Raw genomic sequence first — 17,672 nt, forward strand, 5'->3', positions numbered from 1 at the left:
TAAAATGAACTTAATAATCATAATAATAGCATCTATGTCTTTGATTGAATTAATACTTATAAATGGTATCTAAAACATGATAAGATCGAGAGAAACATTAGCTATTGCTGGTCTTTGGTAAGTGGCTTCTGACCCTGAAATGAACGATTAGCCTGCGAGAGTGCCAGGTGAGATGCAAGCTGGACAGAGTGAAGCCACGCACGCTTGTAGCTGTCCTTTACGACAGGCAAAATGCTAATGACTGGTCACCCCGTCCAGACCCAACCCCTGCCAGTGCCAGGAGGGCCTTAAAAACAGCAGCCTCAGTCAGAACAAGGGCCTGGAAGTTAGCCAACGGGGGTCACAGCAAAGACCGTGGGGAGGGGTCTCCCCCACGTGGGAGGGGTCTCCAGCGCCCGCTCACCTCCCCACGGGCTGCCCAGCCTCGGGAGCAGGGTGTCCTTTCCTTCTCCTCTCAGTTCTCAGAGGTGCCCACCTGGGGTGGGTTGGGTCTACACCGCACCCTCTGTGCCTCACCCTGCAGGGACCCTTGAGGATCTTTGTCACCTGGAGAGGCTGGGACTTCCCTGGGTGCTGGCTCAGAGGGGGCTTCTCCGGAAAGAGCCCCTCCTCCAACCCAGGCTCCGTGTCTGACGAAGGCTCAGGAGTCCCTGGGCTGGCAAACCAGCATTGCCGTCAGGTTCTGTTTGTCCTGGAGGCTGACCGCCTTCCGGGGCCAATCGGGGCTCGTCCGGCTCTGCCTTAGGTCTTCAAGGTGACCAGCTGCCCAGGAAGCTTATTGCCTTTATTCACCCTGTCCCGGCCTGTGCCAACCGTGGCCGGCTTGGCCCTAGCCACCAGGTCTTCCCTGTCTTGTTACCTCGCCTCTGCTCAGTCCTGCCCCTTGAAGGTATTCTCGGAGCTGCCTTAACTCTGGCCTCCAGGCCTCCCCAGTAGCTCTCCCAACTGCCCCTGGGACCCGATGCCGGCCACCCCAGGGAATCATCCTGGACGGTCTGGACTCGGCCCCTGGGCCCAGCGCCATCGCGGCCACGTGGGGCTCCCGGAGGGGGGATGAGCTGGCTCTCCCACCCGGCCTGTACGCTCAGGTATAAAGTGAACGTAGGTCTGCACGGAGCTGTCTGGTCCAGCCTCGGCTGCCTCAGGCGTGAGGCCAGGAGGCTGTGAGGGGACACTAGACCCCCGTGAGATGGGGTTACACCTGAACTTCCTGCGGAAAGTTGGAGCCAGCGAAGACTGTCCCTCCACTGAACTAGAAGTTGAAAAACCCCGCTCTGTGGCCCGGGGACAGCAGACGGGGGAAGCGCTGCCTGAGGGACTCGATGCTGAGCCTGCCTCCTGTGAGTATGTGATGGTCAGATTCCCGCCACTCAGGCGGCTCCAGGCAGAGTCGTGCGAGGACCCTGAGCAAGGCGAGGGACAGGAACACCACTCCAGGGCCCTGGATCCCTGGCGTCAGCAAGTGAGAAGCCGCTGCAGTACGGGCAGCCCGCACACCCCAGGCGGCGGGGGCCCCCACGGAGACTCGCCCCAGGGGACGGATCCCTGACTGGGGACGGGCTGAGAACACCCCTAACTGAGCCTTGCCGGGATGACAGGGGCCTGAGTCCCTGGGGGAGCAGGCGGGGAAGCCTCTGAGGCAGGAGCAGAGGTGAGGGACGGCGGGTGTGTGGTTGTGACACCACAGCAGAGGGCTGCGGCCTAAGGTGTGAGGCAGGCGAGTGGTGACGAAGGCCACCTAGTCCTGCTCACCTCCTAGACTTCATCCGAAGCGGTAACTAGACAGAACTGCACAGCAGTCTTGATGTTCTCAGCTCAAAGCCATTTATATTCTTCCTTGAAAGTTCAAGGCCAATTTTGCTGCCAGGAATCTTACAAAAGCAGCTTTTGCCAGTGTGGGCTCTAAAAAATGAAATGCACATGGGGTGTTCCATTGCTCAAGCTGAATGCAATGCACGGAGCAATCCGGGTGGGAGTGGCCGGGAGAAGGAGCCGTTTGAAGTCGTGTTTGTTTATTGGTGCTATGTGCACCCCATCCCTCGTCTTCGGGCCCAGGGGAGTGAGGTTACAGCCAGCTGGCCTTTGTCTCCGAGGCCCCCAGACGGAGCAGCTTCACAGGCAACAATGTAGACCAGACCCCAGGCCCCTGGGCCCACTGCTCAAGCTGGCGCAAGCGGATCCCACCCTTGAGAGGGTGCGTCTGCTCCGCATCCAGCTGGAGGTGTGAATGACTGAAACCAAGCCAGCTGAATGACTGAGAGCGATCTGAAGGGAAGAGGGAATTGCGTGTGCCTCCCTGCACGCCTGGCCTCCCTGGCCTGCCACAGGGTGGCCAGGGCTGGACTCGCCCCTGGGCTCTGCCGCTGGGCCGCTGGTCTCAGGTGAGCGTCTGACACAGGCCATGCGCCTGCGGTGTGTCACGTGTTGGAAGAGCAGGAATGGCGTGTGCGGGTCGCGGTTCGGGGCCCCTTCGCGCACCGAGCCAGACATGCCTGTCTACGTTTGTCTCAGCCCTCCGTCGCCACAATCATCCTGTATAGCAAACCACACAGAATCCAATGGCTTAAAATAAGCATCTGCTTAGCTGGAGGGCGTCTGCAGGTCAATGACTCAGGCTGGACAGAGCTGGTCTTGGCCGGCCCCGTCCGTGATGTGTTATAGGCAGGCCGTCCGCTAGAGGCTCAGCTGGGGACCTTGGGTCTTGTGCTGCCCTTTCCTCGGGCCAGTGGCCACGTTCTCACGTGAAGGTGCAGGCGCAGGGGCAGAGACGGCAAGACGCGCTGCCCTTGGACCCGTGCGCTTGGGTCACCACCTGCAGGCTCAGAATCGAGGTGGGGGGGTCACCGCCTGCAGACTCGGAATCGAGGAGGGGGTCACCGCCTGCAGACTCGGAATCGAGGAGGGGGTCACCGCCTGCAGGCTCGGAATCGAGGGGGGGTCACCGCCTGCAGACTCGGAATCGAGGAGGGGGGAGACTATGTCTCTCGATAGGATTCAAAATGTTGCACTAGGGGCGCCTGGCGCTCGGTCGGCTCAGTGTCTGAGTCTTGTTCTTTGCTCAGGTCACCATCTTGCGAGGTTCATGGGTTTGAGCCCCATGTCGGGCTCTGCTGGGGTCTCTCTCCCTCTCTCTGCCCTCTCCGGCTTGTGCTCTCTCTCAAAACAAACAAACATTGAAAAAGTCCCGTTGTAACCGGTGTGCTGAATACAGTAAGGGGGTGAAGACTGGGGCCCTTAAGGCAAGCAGTTTATCAAAACACGTCTCGACTCAGTACCCGAGCCACTGCCCGTCAGCTGTGTGCACACGTGACCTCAAAACTGTCGTCACAACCGTGAACACGCATCCCCTGCTGGGTCTCATGAAGCCCTTTGCTTCCAAAGGGGGTGCTTCAGGGAGTCTGCAGTGGCAGGGAGAGGACTACGGGGCAGGGCTTTGGGGCCCCCTCCCTGCTCAGGACTGCTGCGCTTTTATGTGGTTTAGATACTAGGGTTCGACACGAGATTTTGTTTGAAAAAAGATTCTGCCATCAAATGGCTCTAAAAAGTGTCCTCTCCTCGCATGTACTCAGACCAGAAGGAAGAACATGCTCAGCACAGATTCTTCCGTCCCTGCAGAACCAAAGTCGTGCTCAGCTGTGCCCTAGGCTCTCAAAGGCCAATAGGAGAAAGAAATTCAGGAGATCCATGAGTGCGTGTTCTTTAAAACTATTTTACGAGAGCCCCCTGTCTGTAGGATGTTTATTTCATAGCCAAGTTTCAGTGCGAGGGAAAGTCTCAGTGTGTTTTCTCTCTTAGAACTATTTTATGTGCCCTGTAACACACGTCCCTGTTCACCTTGGCCACCTGCAAGCGTGGTGCCAAACATAGGTCACAGCTTTACAGAACTCGTAACACCAGAATGGCCCAAGGAGCTTTTAAAATACAGCCTCCGAGGCTTCAACGCAGAGATTGTTTCAGTCTGAGCCTCTGGGCTGGTGGCTTCATTATTTCTCTTCTCTTCCTCTGTCCTGGACTTGCCCTCTGCTTCTGATATATGCGTACTCTGGCTCTGATTGTTCTTTTGTCTGATACACTTCATTCTGGGCCCAGACTGATGGCGAGGAGCAGTCTGCTTGCAGGTCTGGAGAAGGTGGTGCCCAGCCCGAGAAGGGCAGGCGGACCCTCAGCAGAGGAGTGGGGACAGGTGCCGGGACCCTCCAGGTCTGTGGGGTTGCAAATCCAGGTTTATTNGGGGGCTCTGCAGGAAGCAGGACCCAGGCTGAGCAAGAGCCACCGCCCACCAGGTCCCCTGCAGCGTCAGGAACGCCTCCTCACACGGGCTCTACACCGAAATCCTTCACCCCTGGAGCACCCCTGAATTTAGGTGGGGAAACTGAGGCTCCCAGAAGTTAATTCAATATTCGGGCTTGGCCAAAAATTGTTGAGAAGATCATGATCATTCTCTAGGAAGATTTTGAATTTAGAGTCAAATATAAATGTCAAAGTAAAACAAATCCATGGTCCTGATCTTTTGAGGTATTTTGTATTTTTACAGTTCATTTATTTTGAGAGACAGAGACAGAGAGAGACTGTGCACACGCACATGGGGGAGAGGCAGAGAGAGAGGGAGAGAGAGAATCCCAAGCAGGCTCAGCATGGAGGGATCACAGCAAGATCATGACTGGATCCCAAATCAATAGTCGGTGGCCCATCCCACTGAACCACCAAGGGGTCCTGAGGTTATTTGTATTTTTACGATAATTTGGCATGGGGGCGCCCGGCTGCCTCAGCCTGTAAAGTGTCTAACTCTTGATTTTGGGTCAGCTCGTGATGTCACATCAGGCTCTATGTTGACAGTACAGAGTCTGATTGGGATTCTCTCTCTCCCTCTCTCTCTGCCCCTCCCCTGCTCACGTACTCTCTCTCTCAAAATAAATAATTAGAATGAAAATTATAAGCTAAATTTAAACTCTAAAAAGTTCTACATTTGTGATGTTAATAAATTCAATACTAAATTTTATTTTAACTAAAGTAGTCTAATGAAACTTTCTCTTAAATCTCCCTGAAGATACTAATTAGAATTATTTTTTTCTTCTTTATCCTATAGCTTCCATTTCTGGGGCAATTTCTTCTGTTTGGTAATTTTTTCTTTCTGTTACTGGTAACCTCTGATGTCTGGCAGCCCTTGGTTGGCCAGTGGAGGGCAAGGTAGGTTCCTGTCGTGGCTGGAACAAGTTTCCTTATGTGTGTGTTTAGATCTATCTGTGCGACAGGTCTGTCCCCAAGTGGAGGGGTCACCTGGGTATCCCCCGTACTGGGCAGGCGCTGTTGACCGGTGCCTCTAGCGCCTTTCCCTTTGATCCTCTGTCTCTGTTGCGCTCTCTCTCTCTCTGTCTCTGTCTCTCTCTCTGCCCTTCCCAGAGTATTTGCACCTTCTCGTTTACACCAGCCAATACTAGCTTTGCCTCAGGGCACCCCCAGAGGGCGCTGCTCTCTTCTAAGAAGGAAGACTGGGCAGGAGGCGAAGCCGGGCTCTTAGGCAACATCTTCTCCTTGAGGGGCTCAGTCTCACTGGCTCACTCAAGCCGTCCTGGGGATGTTATTAGCAAGGCTGTCCCCAATTTACGAATTAGGGTTCACTTTTCGCCATATTTTATAGCCATTTCAAAAGTTGAAACTGGGTTTTACAGAACTGTGACAGAAATAGAAGCTTAAACAGGGAAATTCAAGGCTCAGAAAATGCCAGGTGCCTGTGGCCTTTGATAATATGCACTTGGATTCTTTCCTTGGGGTGAATGGGATACGTTAGCACTGCTTAAGCAGGGGTGGGGTAGGGTGGGGGTGGGAAGGAATGGGGGGAGAGAGCAGTCAGGAGAGGGAAGAGCTCTTGTTGAAAATAGCTGGTAAGACAGCCGTTGAACTGTGTGTGACCTTCAGAAGCCGGGCGGAAACTCCAGGAGTCGGGGCACAAAAGGATTGGCCCTGGCGGATGGTCACTTTACGCCAGGCACTTTGCAGGGTTTGTTTCCTTTAGCAACGACAACAAAAAAGGTAAAGTTTTTATTGTATTTATTTTTTCAAAAATGTTTATTTATTTTGGGGCACCTGAGTGGCTCAGTCAGTTAGTTAAGCGTCCGGCTTCGGCTCAGGTCATGGTCTTGCGGTTGGTGAGTTCAATCCCCGGGTCTGGCTCTGTGCTGACAGCTCAGAGCCTGGAGCTGCTTCGGATTGTGTGTCTCCCTCTCTGTCTGCCCCTTCCCCTCTCATGCTCTGTCTCTGTCTCTCTCTCAAAAAATAAACAAACATTTAAAAAATAAATAAATAAAATGTTTATTTTTTGGGGGGGGGCAAGCAGGGAAGGGACAGGGAGAGAGGGAGACAGAGGATCTGCAGCAGGCTCTGTGCTGAGCAGGTAGCTGGACCTGGGCTCAAACCTACAGACTGTGAGACCATGATCAAGAGTCGGACACTTAAATGACTGAACCACTCAGGGACCCCTCACCTTCTTTCTGTGTGACCAGTGAAGTCAGGGACTCACCCCATGACTGCACTAGGATGATTCTTTCCAAGGCCACGAGTGGTCTTCAAAGAGTCCAAACCGATGGTTGACCCTTAGTGTTTACCTTGCTCAGACTGTCAGCAGCATGTGACATTGTTGGCCATTCTCTCCTCTTGGCTTCTGGGACGTTCACCCCGCTGGTCACCTCTCCCTCAGTCTCATTCCAGAGCCTCTTTAAAGCACCCCAAGGATCATTGCTGCAACCACGTTCCTTTTCCATCTGCACTCCTTCCCTAGCTGACCTTATTTGGTCTCCAGGCTTCAGAGTCATTCAAGTGCTTGACAGCTCCTGAGTATACGTTTCCGGCCCGGGGCTTGCACCCACCCCAGACTTGTAGAGCTAACTGCTCGCTCGACACCCCCACTTAGAGGTCGTGTTGGGCCGCCACAGCAAAATACACAGACTAGGAGGCTTCAACAAGAGAAATTGTTTTCTTGCAGTTCTGGAGGCGGAGTGGGTCCCTCCTGATGTCTCTTCCTGGCTTGCAGGCAGCCCCCCTCACCGTGTCCTCAAATGAGCTTTCCTCTGCGGTTGTATGGGGAGGGAGAGGACTCTGGCGTCTCTTCTTCTTCTTATAGGGACACCAGTCCCGTCAGATTAGGGCCTGGTCCTCACGACTTCATTTAACCCTAACTATGTCCTCACACGTCCTATTCCACAGTCACCTTGAGGGTTAGGGCCTCAACGCATGAATTTGGAAGGGACACAATCAGTCTCTAACGAAGGTTAGTGGGCATCTCAGACTTAACATATCCACCTCTAAGCTCTTAGTCTTCCCTCCAAAACCTGTTCCCCATTGGCAGCCTTTGCCTCTCTGGTGAACAGAAACTCAGTCCTTCTAATTGCTCAGGCCCAAACTTTACCGGACCCTTGACTCCTCTCTGTGGTTCACATTTCACATCATCAGCAAATCCTGTTGTCTCAGCTTTCAAAGTGTGTCTGGATTCTAAATTACGTTTTCCTACCCCCATTGTCATTACTCTGATCTAAACCATCATCACTTTTAAACTGAACTATGACAGTGGCTTCCTACACTGCCTCCTGTCTCGGCCTTTGGCCTCTAAAATCCTTTCCAACATGGCGGCCAGAACAGTTCTCCTAACATAGAAGTCAGACCATTTCACTCTCTGCTTGGCTTCCTTCCCCCAGCAGACCCCACTGCACTCACAGCACCGAAAAAGTGTCCTTCCAGGGGCCAGCAAGCCCTACGCGGTCACCACCGTGACCTCTAGCTTCTGCTGCCTGCCTTCCCTGCCTCAGTCGCGCTGCCTTCCTTGCTTTTCCTTGAGGCCTGTTTCTACCTCGAGCTTTACATTTGCTGTTCCTTCCAGTTGAAATGTTCTCACACTGGATGTTATGTTGTATGTTTCCCTCATCTTTGTATGGTATCCACTCAACCTTGAATCTTCAGAGGGGTCTTCTTTGAGAACCTTACAACAAATAGGGTCCCCACTCCTGTGAAGCTACTATGTCCCTCCCTCTGCTCTGTGTATTCCCACAGCAGTCAACCCCATATGACTCCTTCCCTCTCTCTCTCTCCCTCTCTCTCTCCATTTTTTCTTGGGAGTTGGGGATTCATTTATTGTCACCTTTCTTCACCAGATGTGGGTCCATGGGGATGGGGACTTAGTCTGTTTTGTTCGCTGGGGAATCTTCAGAACCCAGAACTTGCCTAAAAATGAGTTTCCAGGACTCGGGTATTCAGTAAGTCCCAGAGGAATGAATGAATGACTATCCTTGCTACAAGGAAGGTTGGGACATGAGTCCTTTAACTGGACACATTTCCACCCAAGTGTATTGTTAGGAGAGAAGGGGAGAATGATGTTGGGTAAACAACTCGAGCTGTTTCCCCAAAATTTAAGGGAGTCATGTTGAGTTCTGTACCCTCTTCCTTGGTCCATAGCCTTGGAATACATTCTGTGCAGGAGCAAATTGTGCCCACAGTCGTGAGTCTTTGTGGCTGGAGGCAGGACCGTTGCTGGCTAGACTTTGGTGAACTGGGGGCCCTTGACCTCTTGAGGAAGGGTAATCTGGGGCTGCACCTGTAGCGTGAGCTCCAGGAGGTCCTGCCTCAGTCCTCTGAGGCCCGGTCTGCACGTGATGGGGCTGCTGGTCAGATGCATGGGCCAGAGGCCTGAGTTGGGGTGTGGCAGAGAGGGCCCCCTGGGGGTGGCATCCTGCATGTGCCCCTCGGGCATACTCCCACCTTCCTGCGCCTTTCCTTGGGGCTTCACCTGTCTTCCCACACCTGGCCACAGCCCATGCTCCCCTGTGGCATGCCAAAAATGGAGATTTAAAGTGTCACTGAATAACTCTTCGCCAAAGACGTGTTGTAAACCAGCAGTGACTGAAGTCCACTTGGTCACCTGCGGGCCAATGAGTTGGAGGCACAAGGAACTATTTACTATTTAAAATGGATTGGCCCGTACGGATTGATGGCTTGGCCCATGTGGATTGGCCACTTGGGCTGGGATCAGCTGGGTGGTTCTTCTGATCTCAGCTGGGCCCACTCGTGCAGCTGGAGGTAAGTGCTGGGCCCGCTGACACCGGCTGTTCCGGGGGCCAGACTGGCCTCTGCTCTGCATCGCCCCCTGGAGCCCACAGGCCAGCCTGCGCTTCCTCCAGAAGGTGCAGAGAGGGCCTCCAGAGCAGACTCCGGTTTGTGCTCCATCGCCCCCACTTGATCCTGTCGGTCAAAGCAAGGCACAAAGCCCACCCAGATTCCAGTGTTGGGGACACAAACTCCACTTCTTTTTTCTTTTGTAATTTTTTTAAAAATTTGAGTATAGCCGACACACAATGTCACATGAGTCACAGGTGTACACATAGTGATTCAGCAACTCTGGAGGTTGTCCTTTGCCAGGAAGTGTGGCCCAATCTGTCACCCTCCCAATCTGCTGCAATACCGCTGACTTGATTCCCTGTGCTGTGCCTTTCACCCCCCGTGACTTATTCATTCCGTAATTGGAAGCCTGTACCTCCCCCGCCATCACCCATTTTGCGCGTCTCCCTACCTTCTCCCCTCTGGCAAGCCATCAGTTCTCTGTATTTATAAGTCTGATTCTCCTTTTTGTTTGTTTATTCACTCTTGTTTTTAGGTTCCACTTAAGAGTGGAATCATATGGCATTTGACTTTCTGTCTGACTGATGTCACTTAGCATAGCACCCTCTAGGTCCATCCATGTTGTCTCCAATGGCCCAGTCTCACCCTTTTTATTGTTGTGTAATAGTCCAGTGTGCGTGTGTGTGTGTGTGTGTGTGTGTGTACCACATCTTCCTTTTCCATTTGTCTATTGATGGACACTTAATTTGCTTCCATATCTTGGCTATTGTAGATAATGCTGCTATAAACATAGGGGTGCATACATCTTTTCAAATTCATGTTTTCTTTGGGTAAATACCCAGCAGCGGGATTACTGGATAATAGGATGCCTCTATTTTTAATTTTTTTTTGAGGACCCTCCATACTATTTTCCACAGTGGCTGCACCAGTGTGCATTCCCACCAACAGTGCACGACGGTTCCTTTTTCTCCACATCCTCACCAATACTTATTATTTTTGTCTTTTTGATTTTAGCCATTCTGGCAGGTGCAAGGTGATATCTTTTTGTGGTTTTGACTTGTATTTCCCTGATGATGAGTGATGTTGAGTATCTTTTCATGTGTCAGTTGGTCATCTGTGTGTCTTCTTTGGAGAAATGTTGATTCAGGTTCTTTGCCCATTTTTTACTCAAATGGTTTGGGGTTTTGTTTGTTTGTTTGTTTTTTCAGTTGTGTAAATTATATAGATTGGATATTAACCTGTTATTGGATGTGTTATTTGCAGATATCTTCTCCTATTCCATAGGTTGCCTTTTTATCTTGTTGATCTTGTTGATGGTTTTCCTTTGCTGTGCAAAAGCTTTTTATTTAGATGTAGTCCCAGTGATATATTTTTGCTTTTGTTTCCCTTGTCTGAGGCCACATTATTTAGAAACATGTTGCTACAGCTGATGTCACAGGAATTACTTCCTGTGCTTTTTCTTGATTCTGATGATTTCAGTCTCACATTTAGGTCTCTAATCTATTTTGAATTTATTTTTGTGTGTGGTCTAAGAAAGTGGTCCAGTTTCATCCTTTTCCATGTTGCTGTCTGGTTTCCCCAACACCACGTGTTGAAAAGACTGTCTTTTCCCCATTGGATAGTCTGGCCTCCTTTGTCATAGGTTAGTTGGCCATATAAGTGTGGGTTTATGTCTGGGTTCTCTATTCTGTTCCATGGATCTGTGTGACAGACCCCACTCCTTAAGGAGAGGGGTGGCAAGGTGACATTACGGAGGGGTGTGAGTAGAGGCAGGGGGAATTGTGGCCGTTTTTATAAACTCTGTACCACAGGGGGCCAGTGGCCACCACATTTTCTGGTTTTTACAGGTCCTTGGAGTGCCGCTCTGATTGCAGCGGCTGGCAGGATCTGTGCGGTCCATCTCTCCTCTGACCTTGGGCTCCGCTGCCGTGTATGTGAGCTATGCGACCGCTCTCTCTGATAGGCTTCAGGGAAGCTCTCAGAGGCACGCCTGTGCTTAAGAGCCTCCTGACTTTCCCGGTCAGCTGTCAGCCAGGGCTGTTGGCAAGGCTTCAGACGTCCCTATCTAATCCCATGCACTGACTAATAGAGGCGGCTTTGCTTTAATTGTCCCTCTGAGGCAGCCTGTCTCCCGTGGCCAGGGCAGAAGCTACTCACAGGTCTGTGGCCATTTATGGGCAGAGCCAGAGCCCTGAGGTGCTCCCTGGGGAACACGGTGGGCTTGGAGGTGGGGGCCCGTCCTGCTCAGAACAGGCAAGTCACTGTTCCAGCCTCCACTGACTGCTTCCCAAAGTGTCATCCCCTTCACCTTAGAAACTATATAATAATGCCTCTCTCTTGCCGTCACGCTTCTCCCTCTCTCCTGGATCATTACCATTGCAGTCAGATGGACTTCATGGCTCTTGCCTTAACATGCGGTGCTGTCCGGACTCCACCCCCCTGCCCCCCACCTGTTACTCCATCTCTCTACTCGTCTTTAGAGAACTCTTCAGAAAGAGATCGCTGTGGGGGCGCCTGGGGGGCTCAGTCGGTTGAGCGGCCCACTTCGACTCAGGTCATGATCTCGCAGGTTCATGGGTTCGAGCCCCGCGTCGGGCTCCGTGCTGACAGCTCAGAGCCTGGAGCCTGCTTTGGACCCTGTGTCTACTTCTCTGTCTGCCCCTCCCCTGCTCATGCTCTATCTCTCTGTCTCTCAAAAATAAACATAAGAAAGAAAGAAAGAAAGAAAGAAAGAAAGAAAGAAAGAAAGAAAGAAAGAAAGAAAGAAAGAAAGAAAGAAAGAAAGAAAGAAAGAAAAGAAAGAAAGAGAAAGAAGAAAGAAAGAAAGAGATCTCTGTACACCTGAAACTAATAGAAGACCGTATGTTAACTGTACTGGTCAGGACCCCTCACCCCTCCTCAAAAGCTGCTCTCTGCCGGGTCAGCTGCTACCGCCAGTGGTTGCTGGAAGTCTCCATCTGAGCCACTAGGGTGGTCCTTTTCTCCGCTGAGAAACCCTCCCCTCGCTTGCTTCCAGAGCGCCTGGCTCCTGCTTCCCTACCCCCTGGCTGGCTGGTGCATCCTCATTTCCCTGACCTCAACAACTCAGGGCCCTAAAGTTCAGGCCCCAGGCCTTTCCTCTTTCTTATCCACATCCCCTCGGTGATCTCATCCTGTCTCATGGCTTTAAACACCAGCTACAAGCCAATGCCGCTCATATTTATATCTGCCCCTCCCTGGCTCCCAGACTCACACAAAGCATCTGTCCAGCATCTTTGCCTGGATGCTTAGTGAGCATCGCAAACTTGGCACATGGAAGGCAGGGTCCTGATCGTCCTTCCAAACCCGCCCCCCCAACAATGCCCTATGTCAGTGAAAGGTAGTGTTGTCTTTCCAGTTTCTCATGTTGCTTGCACACCACACACCACACTTCATGGGCACGCAGCCCTCAGAGCACTGTCATCGACTTGGGGCTTTTCACGGTTCCCTTTCTGTGTCAACTGTCTTTTTGGATATGTAAAGCACTTCATGGTTCTGTGTCAAAACAATATTAAAAGGCACACTTGTGGGGGTCCTGCTGCCTCCCTCTATTCCTTACCCCATCTTCAGTGTCTCTTCTGGCTAAAATAAGCCAAAGCGTTTATTCCCCCCTTTCCCCAGGCAGAGGTTGGCAAACCATACACATTGTTCTGTACCTTGCTTTTCTCGCTTGACAGTCCGTCCTCGGGCTCGCTCCAGCTCACAGAGAACTTCCTCATTCTCTCCCCGGCTGCGTCAGTTCTCCGTATGGATGCAATTCTCCCACTAGACCCCTGCTGATGAGATTCTGACTTGTGCGCAGTCTTCTGCTGTTATAAATATGGCTGTAATTAATGACCAGCTGTATATGTTGTTCTGTGCTTTGGAAGGATCTCCTCAGGGTAGATTTTTTGGGTGGTGGGAGGAAGCCATCAATGGAATCTGGGAGGTTGCACGGGGTCTGTGTCCTAGGGCAGCCCCGGGGAAGGCGTATTCACCAGTGCCCAATTAGACATGGCCAAGGGGGATAATGGAGAAAGAAGTGTGTCCCAGAGCAGGGAGCCAGGGGACCAAAAGCCCCCAATACCCCAGGGAGCAGAACGGGACCCGCTCAGGGAGCACTCCATCCCTCCAGGGTGGGACGCCCTGGCCGTGGCCAATCATCAGGATCTCAGAATTGCCGCAGAGCAGGGTCTGCTCTGTGCCTCTCTTGTTCCCTTTGGAGTTGGCCTCTTGATGCGGTGGGTCTCCAGTGTGTCCTTGCTGATTTTCTGCTTGCGGGGCCTGTCCGTTTCTGATAAGGGGTGTGGAAGTCTCCAGCCACAGGAGTGGAGGCCTTTGTTTCTTTATTTTGATTGTCTGCAGTTTGAATATGATATGCCTGTGGATGTAGAGTTTGGAGCATTTATCCTGCTTTGTGTTCTCTGTGCTTCCTGGATCTGTGGTTTGGTATCTGATGTAAATTTGAGGCAGGGAGGCAACATCTCAGTCATTGTTGCTCCAAATGTGTCTTCTGTCCCTTTCTCTCTCCTTCTGGGGCTCCCCGTGCGCGCACGGCACACGGTAGTAGTGGTGCCGGTTCCTGGGTATTCTGTCCCTGTTTTCCCCCGTCTTTGTTCACTTTGCTTTTCGGTTTTGGAGATTTTCACTGACATGTCCTCAAGCTCAGAGAGTCTTTCCTTAGCCAAGTCCTGGCCACTGAATGAGCCCCACAGAGGCGTATTCTTCATTCCTGTAATGGTATTCTGGGTCTCTAGCATTTAAAAAATTATTTCTTAGAATTTTCATCTCTGTGCTTACATTCCCCATCTACATTCATTTGCTGTCTGCTTTTTCCACGAGAGCACTTAGCATAATAATCAGAGTTATTTAAACTCCTGGTCTGATCATTCCAACATCCCTGACAGATCTGAGTCTAGTTCTGATGGTTACCCTGTGTCTTCAAATTGTGTACTTTGCCTTTTTACTCTGCTCTGTGATTCATTGTTGCATGGTGGGTTCAGACAACGTGTCTCTTTGGTTCAGAGCTCTCTGGGTCAAGAGAAACCATAACTCACCTGAGACAGAGACAAGTCACCCTAGACAGACTTGGAGTTTGGTGCCGTGACTGACATTTCCCTCTCTTGGGGAGAGGGTGACTATATTTTGTCCAAATATTTGATGATCAGTGAGAAGGACTGTGTCCCGTGTTTACCTCTCTGCCACCCAGACTCCTGCTAAATTGTATCCCTTCATCCTCTGTGGTTGGTGGGTCACACGACCAGTTCTACACATGCCTTATGAGTAGAACCAAAAAGCTCAGAGCCGAACCTGCTGCTGTAAGACCTTCCAGAATTCTTTCTCTGCCTTCCATGACAGCCAGCAATGTTTCCTCAGCCAGCTACTAAGTGCAAGTGTGTGGAGCAAAGTCCTGATCTGCAACGGACACACAAGGGCAATGAACTTCGAAGCCACTTTGACCTGGGGGTCACTTATTAACTTAGATAAGGCAGCTTGGCCTGATATCCTTCTTTAGTTCTTGACTCACACATCACCTTCCTTTTCAAAAAATGTTTGTTTGTTTGTTTTCTTGGGGGGGAGGGGCAGGGAGGGAGGGAGGAAGAGAGAGAGAGAGAAAGGGAGAATCACTAGCAGGCTCTGCACCGTCAGCATTGAACCCCACATGGGGCTCAGTCTCAAACCGTGAGATCATGACCTGAGCCAAATCAAGAGTCAGATGCTTAACTAACTAATCCAGGCCTTCCTGGATCTCTGTATAAAATAGCAGCTCCACATCCACCCTAGTCCTTTACCTCTCTCCCCCACTTTATATTTCTCCATGATGACCATCCCCACTGAACATTATAGAGTTTGCTCAGTTATTCTGCTTATTATCTGTCTCCCTCTGGGGCACCTGGGTGGCTTGTCGGTTAAGCATCCAACTTCAGCTCAGGTATTGATCTCATAGCTCATGAGTTCGAGCCCTGCACCGGGCTCTGTGTTGACAATTCAGAGCTTGGAGCCTGCTTTGAATTCTGTGTCTCCGCCTTTCTCTGCCCCTTCCCTGCTCATGTTCTCTCTCTGTCTCTCTCTCAAAATAAATAAAAGTTTTTAGAAAATTAGGGGCACCTGGGTGGCTGAGTCAGATAAGCATTTGACTTTGGCTCAGGTCATGATCTCACGGTCCTTGAGTTCGAGCCCCGCATCAGACTCTATGCTGACAGCTCAGAGCCTGGAGCTGCTTCAGATTCTGTGTCTCCCTTTCTCTCTCTGCCCCTCCCCTGCTCACACTCTCATTTTCACTCTCTCTCAAAAATAAAATAAACATTAAAAAAAAGTTTTTTAATGTGTTACTATCTGTCTCTGTTTGCCAGCAGAATGTGAACCCATGAGGCTGGTGGGGGGGGGGGTGNAGCAGACCGTGAGACAAGGGCTTTGGTGCCAGTTCTTCATTTGGGAGGGGACCCCAAGGGGCACAAGAGAGAGACAAGAAAGGGGGAAAAAACCAGTAAGGGGTACATTAATCAGCTCATTGCTGCTCTGGAAACTGGAGGTCAACCCTTCTGAGATCCTCTGAGAAGCCCTGTCAAACCAGCCCCCAGATCTTCTACCTAGAGATTAAAAGCAAAAGCCTGGAGCATTTGTCCCCAGCTCCTGACCCTTGTTGGCTTCAGGTGGCATTGAGCCTCTGGCGCGTCCGGGCAGCCTTGTGCACAGGCTGCACCAGCCTCCAGCGCCAGGAAAGGTCTTCAGGTGAGAAGCAGAGAGGCGCACCGAGTCCCCACGAACGGGGTGGCCGTCACAGTGGCAGGCGGGTCAGGGTGCATGCGGGGGCAGGGTGGCATCAACAGCAGCCACCACAGGGATTTGTTTACTTTTCTGATGTATCACCAGCCCCTAAAGCTTTGAGATGAATGAAGACTGGACACTTGTAAGCATGTCTCCAGCACCCATTTCCCCTTAGCAATTTCATGGGCTTTGGTTGGGATTGTCCTGGCCCCTAGTTCCTGGGTATGGGCTACTCCCCGACCCTCAAAGCCTTAATCCAGTCAATGGCTCTTACTTATCTCTTCTTTTGGTCCACACCCCCTGCCCCAACCACCACAGTCATCTGTTCAGGTGTTCAGGGACAGACACACCCCTTATTTGGGACCAGCATGAGAGAGTAAATTCTAGGGCTTGCTCGCTCTTTCTCTGAGTGATGTGGGGTAAAAGTGTGAGGTCTGGAGCACCTGCAGCCATTTTGCCACCGTGAGAAAGCTTGGGACTTGCAGACTGACTTCACAAAACCCAGAGAGGAAGCCAATAGGAAGGAGGGGAGGAGAGGGAGAGAGCTGCTGCACCAAATCTCACTTGAAGCCAAGGTTAAATCTAGGTTTTTAATTGACATACCCAATAAATACTCCTTTATATTATGAGTCACTTTAAGGTGACTTTTCTGTCACTTGTGACTGAATGAGTCCTCACTGATTCTGTACTTAACTCACAGGCTTGTTTTGAGGTTTAAATAAAATAGCATTTAGGTGTGCCTGGCTGCCTCAGTATGTAGAGCATATGACGCCTGATCTTGGGGTGATGAGTTTGAGTTCCAAATTGGGTGTAGAGATTACTTTTTAAAAAATAGCATTTAGTAAATGCTATTGAGCACAAATGATGCTCAATGAATGGCAACCAATATTGTTACTATGATATATTTATTTTTTATAGTTCTATGCACTTTTTATTCTATACTCTCACATTGGCATGTTTCTTTGTACCTTTATGGCGTTATTCAATTTCTGCCCCCAAAGGAGAGGGGCTGAGGAAGGGGGCCAAGCAGCCCTGGCCCCTGACTACCAGCCTGCACCTCGGTGAACGGCACAGAGCCCAGGGGGGCAGTTCTGATTCCTCTGACACCCCATTTTCCTTCTCTGATGGTATTTGTCTGTATCCAGCGTGCACATAACTGTTTCCAGTCCAGTGCTCCAAAGGTCTTTTTCAGAAATCCAAATCCACATGAAAACAATGGCAACAAGAAAAAGGTGCAAACTTTCCAGAGCAAGCCCAGATTTTGAAAATGTGATAAAGAGGTTATTGTGCGTCCGGACTTTTCACACAAGAATTGGAGGAGACTTAACACCAGGAATAATAAACAGAGGAAGACCAGCTAATGCGGAGCAGACGGGCCTGCAAGGCAATGCTGAGCATTTCAACATCTTTCCCTTTGGACCTTTGGACTCGAGATGCCTGAATGCTGGTTTCTTTAGTTGAAAATAAAGTTAATGCAATCGGGGACACCTGTAAACATGGCTGGCTTGATTTCTGGGGTGGTTTAGCTTTAGTGGACTAAAGCTTTTAAGAACCTACAATGGGGCAGGCATTTGAAATTCAGCATTTAAGTCCTGAGCACATCTCCATTTTACAGACAAGAAAACTGAGGCTTTTTTGTATACTGCAGGGCATACAGCCAGCAGGAGAGTGCAGCCAGGGTCAGCACTAGGTCTGTATCTGCATAAGCCATTTTTCTGCAAACTAGGGTAATAGGNTGTAAACATGGCTGGCTTGATTTCTGGGGTGGTTAGTGGACTAAAGCTTTTAAGAACCTACAATGGGGC

The sequence above is a fragment of the Crocuta crocuta genome, unplaced genomic scaffold (genome assembly GCF_008692635.1).
Source record: "Crocuta crocuta isolate KB4526 unplaced genomic scaffold, BGI_CrCroc_1.0 scaffold541, whole genome shotgun sequence".
Classification (NCBI taxonomy): Eukaryota; Metazoa; Chordata; class Mammalia; order Carnivora; family Hyaenidae; genus Crocuta; species Crocuta crocuta.